This window comes from Desmodus rotundus, chromosome 7, assembly GCF_022682495.2.
Source record: "Desmodus rotundus isolate HL8 chromosome 7, HLdesRot8A.1, whole genome shotgun sequence".
In the NCBI taxonomy this organism is placed as follows: domain Eukaryota; kingdom Metazoa; phylum Chordata; class Mammalia; order Chiroptera; family Phyllostomidae; genus Desmodus; species Desmodus rotundus.
In genome coordinates this window covers 43,510,525-43,522,441 of record NC_071393.1, presented here as the reverse complement: position 1 = coordinate 43,522,441, position 11,917 = coordinate 43,510,525, and the positions used below count along the sequence as shown (strand labels likewise).

At 40.0% G+C, this 11,917-nt stretch overlaps 1 pseudogene; it reads left to right on the top strand.

The window, feature by feature from the left end:
• Positions 1-9,463: 9,463 nt before the first annotated feature.
• Positions 9,464-10,188, top strand: LOC112316982 (zinc finger protein basonuclin-1 pseudogene; annotated as a pseudogene).
• Positions 10,189-11,917: the final 1,729 nt, after the last annotated feature.

Genomic DNA, 11,917 nt, shown 5'->3' with positions numbered 1-11,917 from the left:
TGAACCATGAAAACCAATCTCAGAGACTCAGGAAAAAAGATTTAATGCCTGCATTTTAATACTCATAGGTAAAAACATGAACTTAGAAACTGCATTTATGCTTAACTACCTCTTTAGAAAACTCTAGTAAATTAGAGCTTTTCTTAGTTCCAGTTATATTTCCTGCACAAATTTGAAGCCTTTGGTGTTCATTCAGTGCTCTTTGGGGGCCTCTGTATCTCTGACCACTTACAGAGATTTCTCTCATTTGTCTTTGCGGGGTAGAGTTACTTGAAAAGCATCAGAAAACTTCCCTTGCTATCCTTAGACACCCTCTTCTCCCATTCCTCCTTGATCAAGGACTGGACCCACAATCTGGAAATCAGTCCTCAAGTAATCTGGCTCAAGTTCCTGATTTGCCTTCTAATATGAGTGATATCATCTTTCTTGGCATAATCATTTAAGAACCTTGGGCCTGTGGCCAGGTGCACTTGGAAGCCCCGGGGGACCTCACCTGGAGATCTTCACCAGTCATCCCAGTACCCACAGTGTGCACAGTCACCCTCTCCTCTGAACAGAAAGAGGAGGGGAACTTTATTCTGTCCTCCCTAGTGTCCTTGAAGTTTGGCACAGTTCCTCCTTTAGCAGGGTTAGCTGTTCCCCTTTCACTCCTGCTGTCGAAAAGGTTTGAGTCACATGTGCAGAGAGATCATCTGTCCCACTTTCATTGCATTTCAGATTTTCTCTGCTTGTTCTAATTCTCCAGCTACTAAAACTCTTTCCATATCCAAACCTTGCAGAAAGACTGCTTGTTCTCTTGTCCTCTGCTTTCCATGCCTTTATCTTTTTGGTCAGCACCGTGGGCACCTGAGAAGACTCTCTTGTCCTCATTTCCTCACCCCTCACCCTTGCTGATTTTTCAACTAGGTCAGAAATCAACTGACCTGCGTTTAGCATCCTTTTTTTTGTTGGATACTCCATTCCAGAGAATATACCAGGCATTATTCTAGTTCTGATACCTTCTTTGGTGCAGGTCTGTGAGCTCTGTTACCTGGCACCACAAAGGGTGGCTCTCCCACTCACGCTGCCTTGGGGGATGGCAGGAGAGGCTGAACAATCCACGCATGGGTCTGCCTAGGTTGTTCTGACCCTTACACAGGAGTAAGACAGTCAGTCGACAGTCATCTTCCCCCAGGCCAGGATTCTAAGTACTTGATATTTCCTTCTAAGTAAGCAATAGTGCTGACAGGTAGACTAGGAAAAACAATTTGGCCTCTAACCATATGATTTATTGGCGACTTTGGCTTGTCCAGAGTTAGTAGAAGTAGTCATCAGTAGCATCTACAGAGTGTTTGTGAGAATTAGAGAAAGCTTAGGCTGACGCTGGTCTGATACAGCTGTGTGTGGCAAGTGGGTTCAACTCTCACACAAGCACTTGTCTCTGCATGCTTGGGCATGGCCAATTTAAGCTATCAGGATGTAGAGACTTAGTTAATTTTTTTGTCACATTACTACAGTAATGACATGATGTAATGTAGCGGTGAGTTTATTTTAGAGGCAGAATTCATTTTAATAGTTATACAAATGACTCCAGTCTTATATTTATGGGATCATTTAAGTCTGAAGTAATCATCAAAATTTTTCAGTTGTACCTTATTGAATTTTATTGGGGAAACGATATGCTTTAGTATATTCACAAATCTAGGATTCATGAAGGTCTTAGGATGTATCTTTGTTTGTAACTAAGGCTTATGGTATATTCAAAGAGTTTGGATGACTCTATATTCTTTTTCCTTTATTATAAGGCTACTTTATATAGCATAGGTGGGGTGGGTCTGTTTTAACATCATTTTACTACAAACATATCTTCTTTATCCATATTCAAAACAATTGAGAAACCTAATTTGTACATATATGAAGTCAAACCAGTGAGGGTAGCAAAATCATGAAAAATTAAGTGTGAAGTTGTAAAACAACTCACTAATGTAGTGAACACTTCCATGATAAAATGATGTTATGCCTTATTTTACACAAATATAAAAACTGAGAAGCTATTTCTTACATCAGATAATTGTGTAATGAGAATAATAAATCAAGGATGTTAAGCTCCAAGATTCCTGGATATTATTCCAGGAAATAAGAAGCATAAATAGTAGGTACAAAATAGGGAGGGGGAGGTTAAGAATAGTATAGGAAATGTAGAAGCCAAAGAACTTATATGTATGACCCAAGGACATGAACTAAGGGGGGGATTGCTGGTGGGAGGGGGTGCATGGTGGAGGGGAATAGACGGGGGAAATGGGACAACTGTAACAGCATAATCAATAAAATATATTAAAAAATTCACCAAGACTTAAAAGGTAAATATTGACAAGCAGAACTATGTTTGACAAAGTGTTAACACTACTCAAAGTAAGAAATGGTATGGCATCCTGGGAAAAACCCAGAACCTGGGTGTCAGGAGACATGGATAGTAATGGGGAAGCCTCTGGCTTACTGACGACTCTAGGTAAGTTGTATGGTGCCTCTAACTCAGGTTCTTTTATTTTCTTAACCTAAGAAATAAGCAGATTGTCTAGTTCCTGAATTAAGGGAGCTGTGAGGCCCTAGGATTCCCAGAGGTGCCCCGTCATCTGCTTTGGAGGCTCAGTGTCAGGGCTCCAGACTGGCTGCCCTCCACTGAGCCCGCTGCTGACTTGACTTTTCAGCTTGTATATGTTGTATATATTAAATCATATTAGATTTGCAAAAAATGAGGTAATCCAGCTAAGAACATTTGAAAACCACTTGGGTTAAGATTAAAAATAAAATAAACTGAAGACTCTAGAAATTGTATTTTCCTGGAGAGAAAAGATGTTGTCTCTTTGACTTTTTTATTGTCTAGCACATGACAGGTACTCCATTCATATATATTATATGAATGCAGTAGTTGTAATGCACAAATTGGAGGAAATGTGAAAGTGCAAGCCACCACATCTGTGTCTGATATGCCCTGGTTTCCATTTCCCCATCGCTTGTGACAACCAGCATTAAACAAAAATATGGACTATGTTTGATGGGCAACAGCCAATTTTATTGAATTCGTGTACATAATCAGAAATTCAATCTAAGAGCAAACTATATTATTATAAACTCCTGAAAATCTAGACATAAAAACTGGGCAATTTAGAACAGAGTAGAAAAATAACTTAGTTTGATTAGAAAACACAATCTAAGGAATAAGGGTAGCTTGCAGTTTCTTTCAAATATGATTCAATACTCTTTTCCTTTATGTGGTTTATAAGCAGCCAAAACATTCTCTTTGCATGGGAATATCTATTCTATGACCTATCTAAACAAAGGGAGATTTTACGACTTTCTTTCCCCTTAAATAATACTTGTGTGTATGTGTTGCAAAAACAAGAAACGAACAAGAATAACTCTAGCAGATGCTTAAGGGTGTAAGGTAAATATACATGTAAATGTGACTCATGGCGGGTGTTCTGAGCACCGGCATAAATATTCCCAAGTTAGAGCTAGAGAAATTTTGGAGTAAATTGGCTTAACTTAGAGTAAGCCATTTCCCCTCTAGTCCTGGTTCCTGAACTAGAAGGGAATAGATGAGCACGAAAAAAAAAATTCATTGGCGTGACTGCACTAAGGAAAACAACATTCAAGTAACTAATGAGACAGTGTACTCCCTGAGGAATTACCCAGCCTCTAGCAAGGCGAAGGCGGCTTCAACTGGCAGGAGGTTTGTTTTAAAATTGAAAGGAGAAATAGGATCTGGGCTTCCAAATGATGGGAAGATATATTATCCACAGGGGGGAAAATCAGAAAATAGCAACCAACTTGTTTTCCCAACATAAATGAAAGGAGAAAGAAAGAAAGCAATTTAATGTATCCCGGTCAGGCAGTTACTTTTCTTTATCCTTACTAACAGGACTTGTCAAGATGGTTCTGGAAATTGGATGAATGTAAGTAATGAATCATGGTAGACATCAGTGAAGTGCTTTATTTCTGTTTCTCCTGGCTCATTGTTTTTTGCTTGGAAGTCATTTTCATTCTTCAGCTAGTTAGCTCCTGACTTCCCTGGTCACAAGGTTGAACAAACAAGGGGAGAAGGTATAGTCTCTGCTTGTTTCCCCCCTCCTTTTCAATCTCAATCTCCTCCTCTCTCTTCTGCATATCAGCATATGGATGGCACTGAATCATGAATGGACTCTCTGGTCTTAAGCTCGGCTCCCAAATTACCACTCTGACTATGATATGATGCAGGTGATTGCTGTATGTGAGACAGCCATCACATTCTCCAGCTTAAACGAGCTCTCCTCTGTATAGGCAGATAGTCTTGTATAATAGGCACAGGGTAAAAAAAGGAATAGTTTCAGTTTTGCTCAAATAATTCTAATGTCTACAATTCTTTATTTTTGTTGCCTGATTTTAAAGATTATTGGAGGAAAAGATTATTATTTTGACATGCTTGATTTACTTAACTCAGTTTTAATGCATAATAATATGGTACCAATCACTGTTATTTTTCTTTTTGTCCTGTATCAGGGTACAGATAGACCTGCTTAATGTTTAGTATTACATCCCAAAACAGAGAAGAATTAGTTAATCTTAATAACCAAATTCTTAACCTAGACATGTTTCCTCTGCTTTAGCACTTGTTCTAAAGACTTAGAAGGTGAGTTACAGTTGACTTTATCACCAGGACCAAGTTCACTTGGAAGTTATTAAAATAACATAATGGACAAATTAACCATTGAACAAAAATACCCAGGGTAGGAAATACCAACAATTATTAGCAAATCATGTTTAGTTTTTAGTGCTTTCCTCTCCCAGTATATATCTGTCATAAAAAGTATTATGATTGTAATTTCAGGGTTAGTCTTATCAAGACTATTTAAATTGTAATGTACTTTATTTTTAATATCATTAATATTTGGCAAGGAGCCTGAAGTTCTTATTATTAAAGAACCTCCAAGACTGCTGAAGAGAGATTTATGAATATTGGGGGACGGGCCTGGGTGAAATGGTAAGGGACAGAGAGGAGCAAGAATCCATTATTTTCAATAGAAGAGAAGAGAGCTGGTTAGAAAGCCACTGGTTAATTGCTGCTGGTGACATCCACAGCAATGTCATGAGAAGAATTTGGTGAGAGTGAGGAGGGCAGGGTTGTGGCAATTATTATGGAATTTTAGGGGCTTAGTGATTGAACTAAGTCCACTCCTTGATTTGTGACCCTGAGAAAGTGTGTGAGATAATGAGTATTTGTTGTTTTAAGCTGTTAAGTTTTGAGATAACTTGCTGTGGAGTAATATATAATAATTATAGCACCTCCTTTACTCCTAAAAATGTCTTCATTTGGATGAAAAATTATAAAATCATCTATATAAAGCTGATATGTTAACAGAAGTCTAATTTATGAACTTATTAGGGATTTTTCTCTTCTACTAAACTACTAAAGTTGAAGCTTTCACTGTGACATTAATATGCAGGCATGAAGGTTATCAAAACAGAAGCATTTGGTAGAACCAGAAGTTTAAACCTGTAGACTCAGAATTATGAAAGACAATGTAGCAGAGTAGATAAGCATATTGGATTTTTGAATAAAATTTGCCTGAATTTGAATTCTAACCCCACCATTTACTGGCCTTGAACTTAACTTTGCCTCTATTTTATCATATAAAAAATGGAGATAATAACAGTGCCTCCCTCATACGATTTTTTTTTTGAGGATTAAAAATATGGAAAGCTCTTATGGTGATTCTTGGCACATGTAACTATTCAGTAACAATTACCTCGTATTTTTGCAATAAGAAATTAAGTGGTTATTTTTCTTTTGTTCTATTTATGCATAAATGGATCTTTCTTTTCCAATGATATTCTCAATGATTATTCCTTAAGTACTTTTATGTTTTTACTGTGTGCCAGAGACATTATATACAAATACATCATCCCTTAAGGAACTTACAAGGTAGTTGGGAAAATTTCCATATGCCTTTATATATATATATATATATATATATATATATATATATATATATATATACACACACACACACACACACACACATATATATATTTATGTTATACATAATAAGTATGCAAACACATATATATGGATTATACATGTGTGCATCAGCTATAAAAATTATTCAACTCAAGGGCTAGATGATAAGGTGTAGACTGTATGCAAGGGAAAATGTGAGTGAGTTAAAAAGAAACTGGAGTGTGAAATGAGAATGTGATAGCTTTCTGGACATGGTAAAGCATTTTGAAGTTTAGTTCCTGTCAGTGTGGGACAGAAAAATTGAGTGATCTTTGATATTGAGTGGTATTTAAATTGATAAGGAGATGGATGAATTCTCAATGAAAGTAAATTTGGAGAGAAAAAGAGGTGCAAAGGTGAAGAGGTCTACATGTATGTGGGGTGGAAGGGGAAGTGTACAGTCATAAAAGTGAAGGGGAGGAGAAGGAAGAGGAGCTAGTTCAGAATGAAGATAGTGTTAGAAAAAGATACCGGTCAACAGTATCAAATGCTGCAGAGAGATTTTTAAGAATTAAGAATGGATCTTACATATCATTGCCAGACTATAGAAGCAAGATTTTAAGGAACTTAGGGGCACTGAAGAATGAAGATGGGCAAATGACCTATCTTGGCTCATGCAGTAGCCTTTCCTAAATTCTCTCAAAGGTTCACAAACCCCAAACAAGCAGCTTCAGCATGCCATGTACTTCTTGCCAAGTGTCCCCAGGTCTGGCACTTGTAGTAGCTAGACTTTCTCCACACCTTGGCACTCCCGGGCATTTCCAAGTGCAGCACGAGAACAGTGATCTGCAGATTCCTTTGTAGCTTGTCTTGGGAAGCTGACCTTGGCTTGTACCTTCTGGGAAGCCTCAGAACCAGCACACCTGGTGGCCAGCGTCAGACCATTCCAGTGCACCACTCAACTACCTGCACAAGTGGCACACTCAAGGGGTGGACTCGGTGGGAACCCGAGTCCCACTGAAGTGAGTTCTGCCCCATGTGGTTGACCCCTGCACACAACCTTTGCTGTGGTTGCCCGGTCCTCATAGCTGATCAGCTTGGGGGCCACTGTCCCCTTGATGTGCCAACAGCAATCACGGCTTAACTACAACAGGTGATTGCACACAGCACATGTGGGGGTGCACCTGGTGTGTGTGGTTTGGATGAATGGGGCAGCTGTGCTCTGAAGGACATCTACTATATAAAGCTACCACAGTGAGACTGAGAGACATAGCAGCTCTACCTAACACACAGAAACAAACACAGAGGCAGCCAGAAGAGGGAGACAAAGAAACATGTTGTAAATGAAAAACAGGAGAAATCTCCAGAAAAAGAACTGAATGAAATAGAAGCAAGTAAAGTATCAGATACAGAGTTCAAAACAATGGTTATAATGATGCTCAAGAAACTTAGTGAGAACTTTAACAATATAAAAAGAACATAGAAAACATAACCAGTCAGAAACGAAGAATGCAGGAACTGAAATGAAGGATACACTAGGAGGATTCAACAGCAGATTAGATGAAGCAGAAAATCAAATCAGCAATCTGGAAAATAAGGGATCAGAACACACCCAATCAGAACAGCAAAAAGAAAAAAAGAATTTTAAAAATGAAAATAGTTTAAGAGATCTATGGGACAACATCAAATGTGTCAACATTTGCATCATAGGATTATCAGAAGGAGAAGAGAGTCAGCAAGGGACTGAGAACCTATTTGAAATAGTCATGACTGGGAACTTCCTTAACCCGGTGAGTGAAAAAGACCCACAAATTTGGGAAGTACAGAGTCACAAAAAAGATTAACCCAAAGGGGCCATACCAAGACACATTGTAACTAAAATTGCAAAGGTTAAAGACAAAAAGATAATCTAAAAAGCACCAAGAGAAAAGCAGTTAGTCACCTAGAAGGGAGTGCTCATAAGACTGTAAGCTAATTTTTCAACAGAAACTTTGTAGGCAATAAAGGATTGACATAAATATTCAAAGTAATGAAGAGCAAAGACTTACAACTAAAATTACTTTACCCAGAAAAGCTATCATTTAGAATGGAAGGACAGATAAAGTGCTTTCTAGACCAAAAAAAAAAAAAAAATCTAAAGGATTTCATTATCACCAAAACAGTATTAGAAAGCATGTTACATGTTTGTCTTCAAAAGGAAGAAGAAAAGATAAAAATATGAATAGTAAAATGGCAATAAATACATATCTATCAACAATTACTTTAAATGCAAATGTAATAAGTGCTTCAATCAAAAGACATATGGAGGCTGAATGGTTAAGAAAATGTGACCCTTACCTATACTGTCTATAAGAGACTCACTTTCAATGGAAAGACACATGCAGATGGAAAGTAAAAGACTGGAAAAAGATATTTCATGAAGATGGAAACAAACAAAAAAGCTTCAATAACTGTGTGGGGGCTCTGCCCACAGAGCCCACTCCACATCTGCCATGGATAAGAATAAATCTACCAAAACATGATCTGCTTGGGGAGGAAAGGTATCTGATCTCTCAAAGGAGAAGGGCCTTGAGCCTGTTGCTCAATGGCCTTTTATTGGGTTTAATTTAGGAATACAGGTAAAAGTCATCAATCATTGTCAGGCAGTAATGATCAAACAATAGATAACAGTCAAAGAACTCTGAGGGCTTATTATGAGTCAGGGTCAGTTAGCTAAAGGGCTATAAAACTTTGGGGAACAAAGTCATTTTATGCTTGGACCCTTATCAGAAAACTGAGGACATTCTTAGCAAATCAGGTTTCACAGGATTTTATGCATTCTTTCTTAGGCCTGATTGCCCTGGGGAATCCGCCCTTTCCAGCACAGGGCTGCATGGCCCTCTGTCATTGTTTCAGGCTTAAGTCAGGCAGGGGAAGTAAGGCAGCCAAGAGATTAGGAGACTTTGCAGACAGAATGAGGACTCAGGCTATGTCAAAGCTGAGGGGTGAGGGTCCATCCCCCTCTTTTTCTATGGCCCCCAAGTCCTTCCCTGAGGGCCCCTTTATGAGCATGCTTGTCTTAGGTCATCCCTCCCTTGAGGAATCTTACCTGTCATTGGCTAACTGGTCATGCACTGGGGGGCCAAGCAGGGTGAAGTTAAAGGGGGCAGAGGTGGCATCCCTGCCAAGGAGATAAGCTTTGTCTCCTTAGTGGCTTATGGTCCCAAGGTCTCTCACTCAGCCTTAGCTGTGGGGGGTTACAGCTTCTGAACCCAGGCAGGATGGTTCCCAACAGATAACAATATTTATACCAGATAAAACAGATTTTAAAACAAAGGCTATAATAACAGATAAAGAAAGATACAGCAATTTAACTTCTGGGTGTTTACCTGGAGAAACGCCAAAACACTAAATCAAAAAGACATAGGCATCCATATGTTCATTGCATCATTATTTATAACAGCCAAAATATGGAAGCAACCTGAGTGTCCATAAGTAGATGAATGGATGAAGAAGAAGTGGTGCACGATGGAGGGCTGTGCAGTCACCTTCCCTTCCCACAGGAGCAGGGACAGACGCAGTTCAAACCTAAACCTCCACAAGAAAGTATCAACCCAAGAAGCAGTGGAGAGCCGTGAAGAGCATTTCTGGGCAGCATACCTCCTCAAAGACTTGGCAAGGAAGCCTACCAGGACATGGCTTTCACACAACGAGCTTCCCAGATGTCTCTGTCATCTTTAAGGGAACCAGTAGGATGGGCAGTCTGGTTTACCCAATGGCCCAAGTCCACAGTGCCAGTTGGGAGAGCTACAACTCAGGGCCACCCAGGGAGGGCACCATCCTGGATTTGAGGACTGCCTGGAGCAGGAAGTCGGAGAGCAGCAGCCCCTCCTCATGGAACTCAGACGGGGCCAGTGAGGAAGGCACAATGCTCATGGAGGACAGTGACGGGACCTTCGATGTTGTGAGCCTTGTCCCTGGGGATGATGAGTACCCCATCTATGTCCTGATGGACAAGGCCGGCCAGAGCTTTGCTGACCTGCCTTCTGGGTTGCCCATAATGTGTTACCTCTGCCAAAAGATGTACAGTAATAGAGGGACCTTCAGGGCCCACTACAGAAATGGTACACCTCCACCAGCTGCACAGATGCAAAGTTCCAGGCTGCAAAACCATGTACTCATTTGTTCACAGGCACAGCCAGAACCCCAACCTGCACAAGAGCCTCGTCTCCTCTCCAAGTCACCTCCAGTGACGAGATTGGAGAAGCATGTGTCATGTTTCAGGAAGAAGGTGGTCCAAAGATACTTTTCTAACTTTGATACCATTTGGGACAAGCCAAACAAAAGGTATTTGAGTTGACTTTCTAGTCCTCCATAGCAGGATGGGCAAAAGACAAGCCTTGTGGGACATTGACAATGGGGCAACCTTTCCTATTGTTTTTCTTAACCCAAGGTATTTTTCAGTGACATGACAAAAACTTGCAGAAACAAGGCCATCTTGCCCAGATTCATTTACACATCCTCTGGGTGATGGCCAGGTCTGCAGATTGACAGCAGGGCCCCCACTTCTGGGGGCAGTTTGAAGGGAAGCTTGCAGGATTAAGGGTTATTTGAGTGTCCGGGGAAGCTGGCTGTTGCCATGGGTGAGGAGCCAGTCCCAAAGATCCTGTTGTTTAGTTGCTGCTTTAATGATTCTGAAATCCAGACTTCAGTTTCAGATCATGGCTGTTTGAGACAGTCCCCCTGTTTGGGGTGGAATATTGCTTACCTCCCCCCCCCACACCCATAGAGGTATCGTGTGGTACTCCAGTGGTCCCTCAGAGCAAGCAGGTTGGCTTCCCATACCACAGAAACGTGAACATTGCCAAGGATGTTAGTTCTCACAAAAGTAAAAAATAAAAAAGAAGTGGTGCATATATATGTGAATATGACTCAGTCATTAAAAAAAAAAAAGAAATCTTGCCATCTACACCAACTAGGATAGACATGGATGATATTTTGCTGAGTGGAGTAAGTCAGATAGGGGAAGACAAATGCCCTAGATGATTTCACTTATATGTGGAATCTAAAAACACACAAACAAACAAGCAGAACAGAAATAGACTCATAGATACAGAGAACATTTTGATGGTTGCCAGATGGGAGGGGGTCAGGGAGATGAGTGAATAAGGTGAAGGGAGTAAGAAGTACAAATTGGAAGTTACAGAATAGTCACAGGGATGTGAAATACAATGTAGGGAATATAGTCAGTAATATTCTAATGACTATGTATGGTGTTAGATGGGCACTAGTATTACTGGGTGGATCACTTTTAAATTAACATGAATATCTAATCACTGGGTTGTACACCAGAAACCAATACAATACTGTATGTTGACTGTAATTGAAAAATAAAAAAATCTTTTAAATAAAGAAATAAAGATGGCAACTGCCATCTTTTTTTTTTTTTTTTTTTTTTTTTTTTATTGTTATGCAATTACAGTTGTATGCCTTTTCTCCCCATCCCTCTACCCCACCCCAGGTGAACCCACCTCTCTCCCCCCTCTCCACCCTCCCCCTTGGTTTTGTCCATGTGTCCTTTATAGTAGTTCCTGTAATACCCTCTTCCCCCTATCCCCGCCCCCACCCCCCCACCCCCGCCCTGGCTATTGTTAGATTGTTCTTAACTTCAATGTCTCTGGTTATATTTTGTTTGCTTTTTTCTTCTATTGCTTATGTTCCAGTTAAAGGTGAGATCATATGGTACTTGTCCCTCACTTCCTGGCTTATTTCACTTAGCATAATGCTCTCCAGTTTCATCCATGCTGTTGCAAAGGGTATAAGCTCCTTCTTTCTCTCTGCTGCGTAGAATTCCATTGTGTAAATATACCATAGTTTTTGGATCCACTCATTTGCTGATGGGCACTTAGGTTGCTTCCAGTACTTGGCTATTGTAAATTGTGCTGCTATGAACATTGGGGTGCATAGGTTCTTTTGGATTGG